This window comes from Macrobrachium rosenbergii, chromosome 12 (assembly GCF_040412425.1).
Source record: "Macrobrachium rosenbergii isolate ZJJX-2024 chromosome 12, ASM4041242v1, whole genome shotgun sequence".
NCBI classification, from domain to species: Eukaryota; Metazoa; Arthropoda; class Malacostraca; order Decapoda; family Palaemonidae; genus Macrobrachium; species Macrobrachium rosenbergii.
The window spans coordinates 66,691,579-66,709,513 of NC_089752.1; the positions used below are offsets into that span (position 1 = coordinate 66,691,579).

Below are 17,935 nucleotides of genomic sequence, written 5' to 3' on the forward strand. Positions count from 1 at the left end.
CTCATAACTGTCAGAATGCTAGTTCTAACATTTGATACATGAAAAGTGATAAGTCTAAATAAAATTTTAAGAGAATAAGTCATACTGTCAAAATCCTAGGTCTAATGTTTGATACACTGAAACTAAGTCAAAATTAAAATGAAAGAACAACAGTCATACTGTTAAAATCCAAGATCTAACATTTGATACACTGGAACTGATAAGTCAAAATAAAAATGAGAGAAGAACAGTCATTCTGATAAAATCCTAGGTCCAACATTTGATACATCGAAACTGATAGGTCAAATTAAAAATGTGAAAAACAGTCATACTGTTAAAATCCTAGGTCTAACATTTCGTACAGGGCTGCTCAGGAGACTTTCATGAACAGCTGCAAAAAAATATGAAAGAATAATAATAAGTGTCGTGCAAAAATTGGATCCATTTTTTCTCGACAATCCTTCAGAACGTTAAGGATAAGCGCGGGGGAGTGGTAAGCAGGTGGCAGAGTTCGTGGTTCCCGGTTTTCTGTAAATATGTTTGAGTGTTTTTGTGTGTGTATGTGTGTGTGTGTGTGTGTGTCCGGCTAATTGCCTGTGTTAACTGTATCATGAATGTTGGAGAAGCTCTTTTTTAAATAATTAAAGTACATTCTTTGGTAAAATAGCCTATGTAGAAATTTTGAAAGGGAACCGAAGTGACGACAAGACATGAAGAGGGGAAATATGCGTCTTTCTCGAGGGCATATCATTGAGGTAAGCTGAGCACTCTCCAGGCCGTCACCTCCCCAGCCAAATTCTTTATTTTATAGTCAAGAGCCAGTTCCTTTAGTACGCTAAATTAATCCCTTCACATTTTTGCCATCCGAGGCTTGATGCAGTTAATATTCAGTTAAAGTATAGCCTGATTATTTCGAAGTAAGTTTTGTATAAAACTGTAACTTCCAGAAGCCATATTTTTTGAGTTTTGGGTAACTTTTTCGAAGTTTTGTACCCGACCGCGAGGTCCTTGTGCATTAATGTATGTTAAATTTAATTCGTCTATTTTTAAAAATAAAATTGTAAAACCCTGCCTGATCTTAATGGACCTTCGTTTCGTTGTTTGTTAGTAGTGCCCTTCAGGCCTGATCATCCTAGTCCCATACCATCCGGGACTTAAAACCCTCCCAGTCGTTGGGAAAAATTCGCGACAATAAGAATAATGAAAGAGATTACTTTACTCAAAGGTATAATTTACACTAGTTGGAATTTTAATAATTTATTTTAACAAATAAACCCAAACAGATCATAAGCAGATACAAATTACACGGCCTATTTGGCCAAAAGGGAGGGTTGCAAAATCAATATACTGTACAGGTAGAAATTAATAAAAGAAAATCTTCGGCAGTGCCAGATCACGAGAAAACTTCTGCCTTGGAGCTTCCACATGGGACCAGGAGAACTGACCATTTCTGAGAGCTGAAGTTCTGACTTCACACATGATAACACATCTCTCTGAAAGAGAAATGGGTCGTATTAGCTATGGAAATGGCATACAGATAAGCTAGCAGGGTTCCCCGACTGAGTAAGCCCAATGCAGCGCAACTGTGTCATGGTTCAGGGCAACAGCTCATGCATGTGGATGGCTAAACCAAGTCGAACACTCTAAATGCACAATTATTTCAATTCTACATTAAACGAAGGTCATATGAGGGAGGTGGGACACTTGCTGAATATCAGTTAAGGATGGTACGAGGTTTCGGATAAAAGGAGAGAAAATATGATTAGGTTGAGGGAATAGGTTGCCGTTGCACTGTTTAGACTTACCTGGACGGTTACTGTGATTTTACATGCAATGAAACGGCCCCTACTGGGTAGCTATTCTCTGCTAGGGGTGGCTTCCCTTTGTTCCGCGTCTGGAGCAACAGACAATAGCGGTCCTCTCTCCTCCGAGTTCTTGGCCAGAATCAGCTTGGGTCAGGTCTCCCTGGCCTGAGCTGGCTGGCTCACAAAATGATCACTCCCATCCGTAAGCCTGAAAGAGCACAGAGAGCTCATAGCAGAAATGGGATTTGGGAGTGGTCAGTCCTCCCGCTCGTCAGCCATCATGAAAGGTGGATTTCGAACGAGGTTAAGCCTGTGTCCATGACACATTTGATAAATTGAAAATGATAAGTCAAATTGAGAGGAAAAAACAGCCATACTGTTAAAACCATATTTCAAACATTTGATACACTTCAACTAATAGGTCAAAATAAAAATGAGAGAAAAGCAGTCATACTGGTAAAATCCTATGATAACATTTGATGCATCAAAACTGATAAGTTGAAATCAATATGAGAAAAGAACAGTCAAACTGTTAAAATACTAGGTCAAACATTTGACACATTGAAATTGATGAGTAAAAATAAAAATGAGAAGAAAAACCTTCATACTGTCAAAATGCTTGGTCTAACATTTGATAAGTCAGAACTAATAAGTTAAAAAAAAAAAAATAATTGAGAGAAAAACAGTCATGCTATTAAAATCCTAGGTGTAACTTTTGATACATCAAAGCTGATAAGTTGAATAAAAATGAGAGAATAACCATCTTACTGTTAAAACCCTTGGTCTAACATCTGATATATCTAAACAGAAAAGTTGAAATAAAAATGAGAGGAAAACAGTTATACTGTCAAAACATTACGTTTAACATTAGATAAACTAAAAGTGAAAAGTCAAAATAAAAATGAGAGAAAATTAGTTATACTGTCAAAATCCTATGTCTAATATTTCATAAATCTAAACTGAAAAGTCGAAATAAAAAGTAGAGAAAAATAGTCAAACGATAAAATCTAGGTGTAACATTTGACATATCAAAACAAGTTGAAATAACAATGGGATATTAAGACTTATTGTCAAAATCTTATGTTAAACATTTGATAGAACAAAACTGATAAGTTTAAATAAAAAAAAAGAGGGAAGAGGAGTCATTTTGAAGTCTCAAAATGTATAAATCAAAATAAAAGTGAGAGAAAAACATTCATACTGTCAAAATCTTAGTCCTTACATTTAATACATCAAAACTGAAAAGTCAAAATAAAAATGAGAGAAAATAGTTATAATGTCAAAATCCTAGGTCTAACACCTGACTCATCGAAACTAAGAAGACAAAGTAAAAATGAGAGGAAAAATAGTTGTACCATCAAAGTCCTTTGTCTAACATTTGATACATCGAATCTGGAAAGTATAAAAAAAAAAATGACAGAAAAATAGTTATACTGTCAAAATGCTAGGTCTAACATTTGACACATCGAAACTAAAAAGTCAAAATAAAAATGAAAGAAAAAAAAAGCTATACTGTCCAAATCATATGTCTAACTTCTGTTACCTCGAAACTGAAAAGTCAAAAGGAAAATGAAAGAAAAATAGTTATACCATCAAAATTTTATGTCTAACATTTGATAAATCGAAAATGAAAAGTCAAAATAAAAATGAAAGAAAAAAGAGACATATTATCAAAATTCTATGTCTAACATTTGATATATCCAAACATAAAAGTCAAAATAAAAATGGATTTTGAAAGGAAAATAGTTATGCCATCAAAATTCTATGTCTAACGTTTGTTATATCGAAACATATGTCAAAATAAAAATGAATAAAAATAGTTATGCTATCAAAATCCTATACATAACATTTGATACATCAAAACTGAAAAGTCAAAATAAAAATGAAACAAAAATATTTATACGATCAAAATCCTATGTCTAACATTTGATTCATCAAAATTGAAAAGTCAAAATAAAAATGGAAGAAAAATAATTGTACCATAAAAATCCTATGTCTAACATTTAATACATCGAAACTGAAAAGTAAAACTGAAAATGAAAGAAAAATAGTTATACTATCAAAATCCTATTTCAAAAATTTAATATGGAAACTGAAAAGTCAAAATAAAAATTAAAGAAAAATAATTATACCATCAAAATTCTGTCTAACATTTGATACCTCGAAACTAAAAAGTCAATATAAAAATGAAAGAAGAACATTTATACCATCTAAATCCTGTCTAACATTTGATACATCGAAACTGAAAAGTCAAAATAAAAATGAAGGAAAATAATTATACCATCAAAATCCTATGTCTAACATCTGATACATCAAAACTGAAAAGTCAAAATAAAAATGGAAGAAAAATAATTATACCATCAAAATCCTACGTCTAACATTTGATACATCGAAACTGAAGTCAAAATAAAAATGAAAGAAAAATAATTATACCATCAAAATCCTACGTCTAACATTTGATACATCGAAACTGAAGTCAAAATAAAAATGAAAGAAAAATAATTATACCATCAAAATCCTACGTCTAACATTTGATACATCGAAACTGAAGTCAAAATAAAAATGAAAGAAAAATAATTATACCATCAAAATCCTACGTCTAATATTTGATACATCGAAACTGAAGTCAAAATAAAAATGAAAGAAAAATAATTATACCATCAAAATCCTACGTCTAACATCTGATACATCGAAACTGAAGTCAAAATAAAAATGAAAGAAAAATAATTATACCATCAAAATCCTATGTCTAACACTTGATACATCGAAACTGAAAAGTCGAAATAAAAATGAGAGAAAACTAATTATAATATAAAAAACCTATGTCCAAAATTTGACCCATCAAAAATTAAAAGTCAAAACAAAAATGAAAGAAAAATAGTTATACCATCAAAATCCTATGTCTAACACTTGATACATCGAAACTGAAAAGTAAAGAAAAAAATAAATAAATCATTATAGCATAAAAAATCTATGTCCAAAATTTGACCCATCAAAACTGAAAAGTCAAAATAAAAATGAAAGGGAAATAGTTATACTATTAAAATTATGTGTCTAACCTTTGATACATCGAAACTGAAAAGTCAAAATTTAAATAAAAAGTAATTATACCATTAAACTCTTATGTCCAATATCAAAACTGAAAAGTTAAAATAGAAATGAAAGAAAAATAGTTATACCATTAAAATTGTATGTCTAACATTTGATACATCGAAACTGAAAAGTCAAAATGGAAATGAAAGAAAAATAGTAATACCATCAAAATTCTACTGTATGTCTAACATTTGATACACTGAAACTGAAAAGTCAAAATAAAAAAAATAAAAAAAAATAGTTATACCATTAAACTCTTATGTCCAATATTTGACCCACCAAAACTGAAGTCAAAATAGAAATGAAAGAAAAATAGTTATACCATCAAAATTCTGTCTAATATATGATACATCGAAATTGAAAACTCAAAATAAAAATGATAGAAAAATAGTTATACCATCAAAATCCTATGTCCAATATTTGATCCATCAAAACTGAAAATTCAAAATAGAAATGAACGAAAAATAGTTATACCACCAAAATTCTATGTCTAACATTTGATACCTCGAAACTGAAAAGTCAAAATAAAAATGAAAGAAAAAGAATTATACCATCAAAATCCTATGTTTAACATTTGATATATCGAAACTGAAAAGTCAAAATAAAAATGACTAGTTCCTTAAAAACAGGGCAGGTTTATACAGAGAACATAGTGATAAACAATGTCTGACACATGAAATAAATATCTTGTCACTTGTACATAACAAATGATTGTTTGGAAAGACAATATATACATGGTGTATAATTGTGATGATAAATATATACTGTATTCCGCTCGACCGTAGGCCGCGGAAAGGCACTGCAGAAAATGGGATGTTCTCCACAGAGAACGCATTGAGCGGGGACTTTACAAGTTTCTATGAGTCAAGACAAATGTGCAGACTGCCATCTGGTTTGTGAACATACTGTATGTGATACTTGACACCAAATTAGTAGGTTCTTGCACTGGATGTATGACATCTAAAGATATCATTCTGTCTAGAACAGCTCTGATTTTCTCCTGTAATTGGATTGGTACTCTCCTGGGTGGATGTATTGTTGGTTTGACACTGTCATCAACTATCAGTTCATGTTCACCAGTGAATTTACCAAGACCTTGGAATCTGTCTGGGTAACTGCTAACCAAATCACTAAGGGACTTGACAGCTTTATGTAAATTCTTTCTTGAAATGTCTAAATTTCCCAGTTCAAATTTACCAACCCTAGAGTTCTACATGTATGGAATCCAAATATTACTGGACGTGGAGTATCTGCAACATAAAATCTTGCTTTCCACACATCGCCTGGATACTTGCAAGTTATTTCAATACACCCATAATGACAAATTACAGTACCATTGTCTGCTTGTAGTGAGGTGTGTGAAAAACCAGTATTTATAGGAACTCCTCTTGCATTACTGTATCTTGGATACAAGTTCTTGAATGTTTGGATAGGTAATATATTACCCTTAGTGCCTGTGTCAGCTTTTCCTGTGGAATTTGTGTCTACCCTTGTAAGGTTCTATTCAAATTGTTGCTAAAGCTTAATCACTGACATCGCTAAGAATATCACTGTCAAAATAATCAAATACATTGAATTAAAATTGAGATTTTCAAAATCTTCATATAGATGAGACTCATAATTTTCACAGACATCACTATTTATAACATTAGCTTTTCTACTTCTGCTTCTAGGACTGCTGAATTTCTTTCCTTTACTCCTTCGTGTTGTACGTGGATGCACTTGAGCATCGGGTTTACGACTTCTAGACTTGCTTCTTTCACGTGTGTGGACTTGCACATTCTTGTAAGAGGTGCAAAAAACCCAGCAGGTAAAAGAGAACTGCTGCTTTATTTCAGATCCACGCAGTTTATATAACGGCAGACTGGCGCCGTGCCGCGAAAGACAATGAGATTGTGTGTGACCTGAGGTCGATAATAATTAACAATAATATACAGCGAGCAAGTACACTTTACAATATAAAAACAGACAGAATTCCACTATGGATATAATCTTGATGCCTGCGAATGAAGAAATACAAGATACACAATTGACAACAGGTGAACAAATACATACATAGTTTAAATGATTGAAATCACGTGACCTGGCACGTTAGGCGTGACCAATTGTATGGCGAAGAAAATGGGACACCACCATAGAAAACTTGCTCACCGGAGACTTAGTGAATGACACGTTCAATGGAGACGCCGCTGACGGCTCTGTAGGTGACTTTACAAATACTCCCCCCCGAAGACGTGGGACAAGTCTGATCAGTCTGAGTATCTGCTGGGGCGCTGAAGGGTGCCACGGCTGTGTGAGGACAATGGGGGAGGACTCTGTGCGTGAGGCTGCCTGACTGCGGGTGAGGGTGGCCTTTTCCTGGGACGGCCGCGCGCCTGTTGCTTGCGGTGGCCCGGTTGTGGCGAAGGGTGGCCGGGCAGGGGGTGCGCTGTGGTGATGTCTGTGTCTTCCTCCAGGAGGGCGGGCTTTATCTGGTCTATGGAAACCCAGTCGTTCCTCCCAGAAAGTGCTAGCAGGAATGCCTTGTTGTTCCGCTCCAGCACGCAGAAGGGGCCCCTGTAGGGCCTGGTCAGTGGCAGGCGGACGGCGTCATCCCTGATGAAGGCATGAGTGGCGGATGCCACCCCCGGTGGTGTGAAAGTGGCTGACCTGTCGGTGTATGTGCGCTTGCAGGGGGCGAACTTGCCGACCACATCGTGGAGCCTCTGCACTGACAGGTTGTGGTGATCTTCTGTCACAAGTTAGCCCGGGACCACGAGGGACTCGCCATAGGTTTTTTCAGCTGTGGACGGGGCGCCATCGGCCCTGGGGGCAGTTCTCAAACTGAGGAGGACCCAAGGAAGCTGATATTTCCAATCCTCGGCGGTGCAGCGGGCCATGAGAGACGCCTTCAGGGACCTGTGGAACCGCTCGACCAGGCCATTGGCCGCCGGGTTGTAAGCCGTGGTGGTGTGATGCGTTGTCCACAGCAGCCGAGCCAGGGCGGGCCATAACTCGGACAGGAAAGCGGGGCCCCTGTCGGTTGTGATGTGGTCCAGGACGCCGAAGCGGCTGACCCAACTGGAAAGCAGGGCCTCGGCACAAGCGCTGGTGGTGGCTTCTTGCATCGGCGTGGCTTTGGGCCACCTTGTTGAGCGATCTACCACCGTCAGGAGATATCTGGACCCGCCTGATGGGGGAAAAGGCCCGACGACGTCGATATGGATGTGGCCGAAACGCCGCTCTGGCTGCGGGAACTCGCCTATTCCGGACTGTGTGTGACGTCCCACCTTGCTGGTTTGGCACTGCAGGCACTGTTTCGCCCAGGACGTGGCATCTTTCTGCACTCCGTGCCAGACGAACTTCTTTGACAGCAACTTGGCCGTTGTCCTGCCAGAGGGATGTGAGAGGCCGTGAATGATGTCGAATACCTGGCGGCAGTGGGAGGCTGGAACCAAGGGGCGGGGCTGGCCAGTACTGATGTCGCAGAGGAGACTTGGGCCCCCGGGGGTGAGGGGCACGTCCCTCCACTTGAGGGACGTGACGGCGGTGAGGTAGGCTGAGGTTTCTGGGTCTGCAATCTGTTCCCTGGCGAGGTCTTCGTAGTTTACCCCAAGCTGCACCGCATTCAGCTCGACTCTGGAGAGGGCGTCTGCTACAGGACTTTTCTTGCCGAGGCGGTACCTGACGGAGCAGGTGAATTCGGCGATGGCTGAGAGGTGTTGCTGCTGCCTGGAAGACCATGCGTCCCCCTGCTTAGTGAAGGCGTGAACCAACGGCTGGTGGTCTGTGAAGATTGTGAAGGGTGTCCCACCATGAAGTGCTGGACTGCACGGTACACTGCGCAGAGTTCCCTGTCGAAGGTGCTGTAGCGGGCTTCTGCGGGGTTGAACTTCTTGCTGAAGAAGGCGATGGGCTGGGGAACACCATTGATGACCTGCTCCAGGACAGCACCACAGGCGACGTTGCTGGCGTCCGTTGTCAGCTGGAGGGGGGCGCTGGGATCCTGGTGTGCCAAGGCGGTTGCCTCGGCGAGGGCGGCCTTCGTCAGGGAGAAGGCCTGCTGCTGGCTGGGTCCCCACGACAGGGACTTTGGTTGGCCTTTGAGAACTTCCGTCAGGGGGGCCGTGGTGTGTGCGACCCCGGGGATGAACCGCCTGTAGTAATTCACCATCCCGAGGAACTCCTGGACGGCCTTGACAGAGGTGGGGGTGGGGAACCTGGTGACAGCTGCGACCTTGGATGTGAGCCGGCGGACACCTGCCGGGGATATCTCGTGGCCTAGGAAGTCAGCTTTCTGGACGCCGAAGGTGCATTTGTCGAAACGCACAACGAGGCCGTTCTCCTGCAGGCGCTGCAGGACTGCCCGGATGAGTTTCTGGTGCTCACTGTGGGACCTGGAAAATATGAGGATATCATCAATGTAGCAGACGCAGAACTTCAGGTCCCCGAGGATGCTGTCCATAAGCCGCTGGAAGGTCGCCCTGGCATTCCTCAGGCCGAAGGTGGAGAAGGCGAACACGTAGGAACCGAATGGCGTGGTATATCCTGTGGTGCGACAGGTACTGAAAATATGATTTTAGAAGGTCTAATTTAGTGAACATTTTGGCTCCGTTAAAGGAGGCCGTGAGGTCCTGCATGTTCAGCAGGGGGTAGTGGTCGGGCTCCGTTGCGATGTTGAGACGCCTGTAGTCGCCGCAGGGTCTCCAGGAGCCGTCCGGTTTCTGCACCATGTGGAGGGGGGAGGCCCATGAACTGGAGGCCTTTTTGCAGATTCCCATTCGCTCCATTTCTGCGCATGCATTTTTGGCCTCTTGAAGGCGCCGTGGGGGAAGCCTCCAGAACTTCGCATGTGTAGGGGGGCCCTTAGTTATTATATGATGGTATATGCCATGTTTGGCTGGGGCCCCGGGGACTTGGCGGAGCTCGGGCTTGAACACCTCCAGAAACTCCGTCAGCAGCTGTGCATACTGGTGGGGGGCGACGGAACAGATGGTGGGTGCCTTGGGTCCCGTTGCCAACGGGAGGGACCGGCAGGAGTCGGTGTCGAGGAGGCACTTCCGCCCGACGTCGACTGCCAGCCTGAAGTGTGCCCGGAAGTCAGCACCCAGGAGCGGGGTCCCTACGTCCGCGACGACGAAGTCCCAGGAATAACGCTGGCCAAGGATGGAGATTGACAGAGGCCTGGTGCCGTAGGAGAGGATGGTGGACCCGTTGGCGGCCATCAGGAAGGCAGCCGGATCCGGTTTTTGCTTGAGGTCCTCCTTGGATGCTGGGAAGATCGATCTAATGGCCCCCCGTGTCGACCAGCATCATCCTGCCGGAGACGGTGTCGCGGACATAGAAGCCTACTGATTCTGGGCCCCTGGGTTTTTCAGCTGTCATGGCGGTCTGTCCTGCTGGCCGCCGCCTCCCCCGTTTTTTGAACGGGCAAATGAACAGGGCAGCAGGCAGTTCTGAGCATCTTTGCCAAACCGCTTGTGGTAGTGGCACAGGCCCAGGGAACTCCATTTGTTGTGGGGAGGTGGTCGCCTCCTGGTGATGACGTTGATGTCCTGCTCCGCGCCTTCTTCCTGCTGGACAGAGCTGACTGGTAGTGTGGGCTTTCTTAACCGCTTCGTTGCCTTCACGCAGTCCGTCAGGTGCTGTGCCATTTGGATGAGGGCATCGAGGGGCATGGTGTAGGGGTGAGGAATCTGGGTGCGGACCTCCGGGAGGAGCTGGCGAAGGTAGATCTCCCGCGACAGGCTTATTTCCTGCTGCTTTTTGCTGCCGTCGAAGTCTGGGAGTGAGAGCAGGTCCTCGATCATGCCCCATGACTCCACCGCGTTCAGATCATGCCCCAGGTTGACGGCAAGGTCGATGGCGCGGGTGGCCCGCTCGGCGATTGGTAGGGAGCACGTTTCGAGGAGGGCCTTCTTCAGGATGTGGTATGTGAGGGGGTGTGCAGCGGACACTCGCGGGACGAGTTTCCTATATACTTCCTCCGGCAGGGCGTTAAGGACTGTGTCAGCCTGTAGCACTTCGTCGGTAAGGTCCGCTATCCTGAACTGGCTCTCAACCCTGTACAGCCACGTTGTTGGGTTCCCGTGTGAACGGTGGCAACTTTATGGACAGGGCGGCCCGTGACTGTTTTGCGGGGCCGGGGAGTGTGTGGGGCGCGGGAATGGGTGTGGAGGAGCGTGAGAGACTCGGTGGGGGGGCAGGCGCGGGTGAGATGGGAGGAAGGTAGACGTCTGAGTCTGTGAGGTTCGCGGTTAATTGCACGAGGGAGGGGATGTCCGCGTCCATGCTCGCTCCTTGCCCTCTTACTGGAGTGGGGTACTCGCGTCAAAATGCACTTGGAAGCGCGCCGTGTGAGTCCGTAAATGACACTGGTGATTTTTGCCAACGAGAGTCAGCATGCCCAAACGGTGGTTACAGCGGCGTCGTTAGTCCGCTAAGGGCGTGAGTGAGTTCCTGGAGCCAAGACTGAGTCACCGTATGGGTCCGCTAATGGCTCCAGGACTACTCCGGGGGTCACCACTGTAAGAGGTGCAAAAAAACAAGCAGGTAAAAGAGAACTGCTGCTTTATTTCAGATCCAGGCAGTTTATATAGCGGCAGACTTGCGCCGTGCCGCGAAAGACAATGAGATTGTGTGTGACCTGAGGTTGATAATAAGTAACAATAATATACAGCGAGCAAGTACACTTTACAATATAAAAACAGACAGAATTCCAATATGGATATAATCTTGATCGCTGCGAATGAAGAAATACAAGATACACAATTGACAACAGGTGAACAAATACATACATAGTTTAAATGATTGAAATCACGTGACCTGGCACGTTAGGCGTGACCAATTGTATGGCGAAGAAAATGGGACGCCACCATAGAAAACTTGCTCAGCGGAGACTTAGCGAATGACACGTTCGATGGAGACTCCGCTGACGGCTCTGTAGGTGACTTTACATTCTTCCCCAAGTGTCCTATTTTATGGCACTTATTACTGTACTGGTCTTTAGGGGACAGTTCTCTCTCTTATGTTTAAGTCCTCCACAAAAATAACAGTTCTGGAATCTTGGTTGCCCATTATTAACTTTTGAGTTACCTTGTGCTATATAAGGCACTTGATCAGCACACCCTAACTGATGTATTTGGCTTTGAGCTGCTTCGTAAATTCTAGCAAGATCTAGAGCCTTATTTCAAGTTAATGCCTTTTGGTCTTGATTGAGAATTTTTTCCTGAAGAGCAACATCTGCAATACCTTTGATCAATTGATCTATCAAGTTATCTAACAGCGGTAATTCTAAGTATTAGCTCCACGCCTTTTTTTACCTTGGAAACTGGTTTTTTCTACACTTTTAGGGCTTCTGATACTGGCGGTGCATCTGTTTGTTGTCAGCCAAATGGAATGTCCCTTCGCCGTGTTTAGTACTATCCTCGGGGGGTGTTACCCATACGTTAACAAGTTATTGCACTTGCCGGACGGGCCGGACGGGATATGAACCGTTCAAAACAGACGTACCCGTGCTCTGTCTCGTGAAGATCGCATATGGAAACCCCTTGTTGGGTGGACTTCAGGGGTTAATTAAAGGTTAATTACATTCGTGCAACAAAAATTGAAGGTAAATCCATAATTAGCAACCAAAAAACTGTAGAAAAAGTCAAGTTAGAAGGAAATCGCTGCTGCGGAGCTACTACTTAAATCTACCCTAACAGCAAATCAGGGGTGCTAAAATTACACTTCTAGGCTTGAACCTTCAAACGTGTAACATTGCTGTCTACAGGCTCGTTATTATGCTGCTTAATGTCACGAAGTTGAAAATGTGCTGCCAACCTGAAATTGGATTTTGGCTCAAAATACTGACTGAAAGCATTCCAGACATCCTCTGGATTTTCCTTTTGTTGATTCGATAAATGTTCCAGGTATCAAATATCTCCACAGCTTTGGGCCCCTCCCATAACAATATATATACTTGACTTCATTTGGGGATTTACTAGAGTATGTTGGAGTACTTAGGATTATATGACAACATTGCTTAGAGTTCCTGAATTGCTGTGTTGGCTCAGAAGCCTCCCACTGAAATTAGGTACTTTAATGCCTTGTAATTCACTGACATACAGAACAGTGTTGGGGAAGTTGCAATACCTTTAGTAGACATGGTTTGGCTACACTAACTTATTCTACTTTAGATTATGTTAGGCACACACACAAATGAAAAATGGCCAATAACTGTTGAGATAGGTTAGACTAGACTGAAAACATTGGCCACCTAACTTTACAGTAGGCACGATACACTACCCTAACTAACTCTGCAATTCTTTTAGGCTTGCTGCACTTGAAAATTACGAAAATGCAAGTTTCTTATTCGAAAGCCCATCATTCATAAGTTCACTTGCCTAATACCACTGGCATGACGACAGGTAAACTTACAGTCAACATCGGCTAGGCCTGGCCTAGCTGACCCTAGTAACCTTAAAATTTCAAAAAGGCTGAGCCTTGTATACAGTCATTTAGGATTACCAAATTATGGCAACGAGTCTTGCAGCTAACTTACTTCACTGAAGAAAGCTTATAACGCTAGGCTTCTGTAACATTTACTTGAAGTAGTGTCATATCGAAACTCCTCAGTGGTCTTGTTCTCCTCTGCAGCTTGCAACTAGCAGTAGGTTGGATTACAGTCCGTTAGTCCGAAGGCCCGATAGTCCGAAGGTCCGATAGTCGTAGGTCTAAGCCGGCATTCCGAGGCAAGCGCCCCCCACCCCCGCCTGATTAATCCCCCCGCCTCCATGGCTAATACAGCAAAATTGTAACCAGTAAACACCCCTAGGGTACGGGTATTATTTTATAAGTTGCCAATACACACTATGAAATTGTAACTTACATTTTTGAAAAGAGCTCTTCATTCTCATTATTTTGAACCCCATAAACACTATTCGCAAATGACAAATAAAAAAATGAGAAAATTTGGTATTATTTTATAAGTTGCCAACACACGTTATGACATTGTAACCTACGTTTTTGAAAAAGAGCTCTTCATTCTCGTTATTTTGAACCCCATAAACACTATGCGCAAATAAATAAAAATCGTTAAAATTGCGACTTATGAGGTAAGAATACCGGTCCCCAAAACCCCTCCATAGCTAATACGGCAAAATTGTAACCAGTAGGTTAAGTTATATGGGAATTTTAATTTTCTTTTAGTGCCCTATCATTTCCTAGTCATTTTTGCATGAAAAACTCAAAATAGTTTTTCCTGCAAAAATGGCCGGCTGGAGTCTTATTGGCAACTTTTAAAATTTTACCCAGAATTCTTAGGAGGTGGGTTATTCTTGCTGCCACCATTTTGCATTATCCTTGGTACGTACCTGAAACTCTTCCTGAAGAACTGTCATGGTTTTATTATCAATGACTTATCAATTACAGAATGTGAGACAATGGATTCCAACACATGGAACGTATCTTTTGAACTTCTACCTGATAATATTTGGGTAAGATGTCAACAAGTATCATTTTAGGATGTAACAGCATGGGAGTAGTGTTTCTCAGTGTTTCTCATTAGATACTGGAGCAAAAAGAGGAAGAGGCACACTGAAGGAATTTAGTAATTTTATCTACTGAAGGGTAGGCAAAGCAAACAATTAAGTAAATTTGTAAAATTCACTCCTGGAGTATGCGGATGAAATCTTTGCATTTAACTGTAATCTGAATTTCACTGAAGCCATTTAAATTTCGAGTCTGACAGAGCAGATTTATATTTATCAGCTTTCTATCTTCTCCGGGATATGGTAGTTATTAAAACAAAAAACAACGCATTGCAATCGGTATATGTTGTATTTCACTTTAGTCTTAACAAATTGTAAGTCAACTTGCAACACTATTGATAGTCTAGTGGTCTAGCCTACATAAAAGTCATGCAGCAACTAAAAGTTTTCTGTAATAAGTAGTGTTTTGTGAAAGGAGACTTTCATAGAAAACTACGATTTTTTTATATGGCTATTATTAGTTTCATTGACATACAATTTTTTTATGAATACCTTTCCTGAATGCTGGGACTTTTCCCATATTGCTTTGAACGGTTGTTTTTATTCGGTCATGAGAAACAGAGCATGGGTGGACTTTATTAAAAGCCATTAAAATTGAAAATGGTTATTGGTGAGTAAACTAGAAATATGAATATGCATACAGCTTCTGAAATTGGAAGGAACAATAGCTTTGAGTATCCGGAATAGGAAGACTTAATGGAAAAATGATGACCTGTCATGAAAATTGTGATGGTAATTCTTCTTGGTATGATAATGAATAAGGAAATAAGATTAGAATCTTTTAGTCACGGGCCTGCCCACTGCCGATGCTTCGACAGGCGTCATGATCCCCCTGCTGCCATGGTAAATGGGCGAGGGGTACCATAGTGTTCAGAACTGTGGTTAAAGAGACGTGTGAATGAATGGAAAATTAGAGTAGGATTATGGAATGTTGGTACCCTGGCAGGAAACTTGAGAGAAATTACTGATGTGATGGAGAGGAGGGTGATAGATGTTCTTTGTACACAAGAGATTAGATGGAAGGGAAAGGGTACCAGGGAGATAGGTTTAAGCTTTACTGTGGATCACAGAAAAGAAATGAATGAAAAGAAAAAGTGGTGGAAGTAAAAGTTAGTAACAGGCTTATATTAGTAGTATTACTAGTAGGGAAAGATATTTTTAATGTAATTTCAGCATACTCACCTCAGATGAACTGCCAGGAGCAAGAGAGGGAAATATTTAGAGAAGAACTGGAAATGGCAATTAGAATGATAAAGGATGGAGAGAAAATTATCATACTGTTGGAGGTTTATGGAGGCCAGAGATCTGAAGTAAGGAATGAAGATGGAGAGAATATACTGAAAATAGCACAGAGTTTCAAATTACCTGTATGAACACCTGCAGTTCGTGGTGGAATACAGAGCCAGATAGATAACGTATGGTTAAGGCTGATAAGAAAAGCAATGTAGTAAATTGTTAGGTAATTGTTGGTGATGTATTTGTGAAATAACATAGATTTGCTAGTGATGGATATTGAGATAAGATGAAGAAAACCCAAGAAGAGGGTGAAGAAATCAAGAATTGAAATATGTGATCTCAGAGTAAAACAATGTGAGCAATGTAAGAGGTATGTAAGAAAAAGACTTCAAGTATGAATAAAATGTGAGAGAGAAGGAAGTTGGTGGAATAGAAAACACATGGAATGATATGAACACTTGTGTAAAAGGTGCAGAGGATAAAGTTCAGCAAATATGAGACACTGGGTGCCAAAAGTAGGAAAAAAGTGTTGATGAAATATAGGTTCAAGATTCAGTCAGGCAGACGTCTAGGGCTTTCTAGGATTGGAAGGCACGATGTGGAAGTTGCCAGAGAATGATATAGAGGAGAGAAAGACTAAGAGGATACTGGGCATAGCCATTAGAAGGGTTATGGCATAAAACAAAGATAGCTAGATTAATATAAGGATCTTTTAAGCACAGAAAATTAGATGGGATTTGAGTGAGGTGGGAACAACGGAGGGTCCCATGATGGAGATAAGATCTATAAAAGTAAAGACCACAAGTAAAATGAAGAATAACAAAGCACCAGGTCCATCAGAGTTGCAAACTGAAATGTTGAAAGTTCTTGGAATAGAGAGGGAAGAATGGACACTGGAACTGTTGAGGGAAATCTGGGAAGAGGAAGTAATTCCAAATGACTGGAGAGTAAGTCTAATGTTAAATGTGTTAAAACGGAAGGCAGATATTGCAGTATGGTAATTATAGAAGAATCAAACTAACAGAACATTTGTTGAATATTTTAGAAAGAATATTGGATGCAAGACAATTGATACCGTCTTCATAATAAGACAGATACAGGAAAAGAGGCTGAAGATAATTGGAAGCTCTGCTTTACATTAATAGACCTAGAAGGCATTTGATAGAATACCAAGGGAGGTAGTGTTTTGATGTCTGAGAAAAGGAAATTGCCAAAAAACTTGTTCAGTTTGATTGAAATGATGTATTCAAGAAAAAGGACATCAGCAGTAGCAGCCTTTGGCAATAAAGGAATGTTTGAAGTTAGAGTAATTTTATATCAGGAATTGGCACTTAACCCAGTTCTGTTTGTACTGGTTATTGACATATTAAGTGAAGAGATTGGGAACAAAAATCTGTGGCAACTGTTATATGCAGATGATCTGGTGATTACAGCAGAGACGAAAGAAGAAAGAAGAATTGCAGAGAAGAGTGATAGAGTGGCAGGAATCTCATGAATAGGGTTGTATGAAGGTAAATATGGGTAAAACAGGTTACTTGTACGAGACAGACGAGGCCTTGATTTGAAACAGGTAAGAATTTCAAATACTTAGGATCTACTGTAAGCCAGGAGTGAGGTGTGAAGAGGAGGTTGAAAGCAGCTTAGGGGAAAATGTACGGAGGTGGCAGGAGTTGTGTGCATAACAAAACTGATAATGATTTACAGCACTGTAATCAGACCAGTTATGACTTATAATTTAGGGAAGCATGGACATTAAGAAGGAAGGAGGAACAGAAATTGGAGCAAAGAAAAATGAGGATGTGAAGGGAGTCTCATTGCTTAAGAAGATGGAAAATGACGGAATTAGAAGTGCCAGAGTGGTGAAGATTACTGATATGATAGGAGAGTCGAGATTGAGATGGTATGAGTATATGGTAAAGATGGGTGAGGAGGAAGGAGTGAAGGGGTCTTGGGTGAAACGTGTCAGGGGTAGAAGAAGGTCACGAGAGAGGACAGGATTAACAGATAAGGTGAAGGAGGTTTGGAGAAGGGTTTAGTGAAGGAATCTGCTTTCCACAGGAAAAGCTGGACAAGACAACCAACTTCTTAGCATAGGGATAGCAGTGGGATGAATAGGAAGAAGCCTGGAGTATTAACTTACTAGACTGGGCTCTAAAATTTCTTATGCTTTGGCATGAATAACATTTGAAAACTCTCGTCAGTCAAGATAGAGAGGTGTAGTTTTGCAAAACTCAGTTTTGGTTGCATGAGAAATCTTGACTCTAATCCATGAGAAACTTTAATATTCTATAATGTTCTGGAATAGTGAAT

The 17,935-nt window shown here is 41.3% G+C and overlaps 1 long non-coding RNA gene across 1 annotated transcript; it reads right to left on the minus strand.

Moving 5' to 3' along the window:
• Positions 1-1,220: 1,220 nt before the first annotated feature.
• On the minus strand, positions 1,221-14,340 carry LOC136843712 (uncharacterized). The gene is made up of 3 exons (XR_010854654.1): positions 14,213-14,340; positions 1,785-1,992; positions 1,221-1,472 (listed from the first exon to the last, which is right to left on the minus strand). It is a non-coding gene; the product is annotated as an uncharacterized lncRNA (long non-coding RNA).
• Between the last annotated feature and the right edge of the window lie 3,595 nt (positions 14,341-17,935).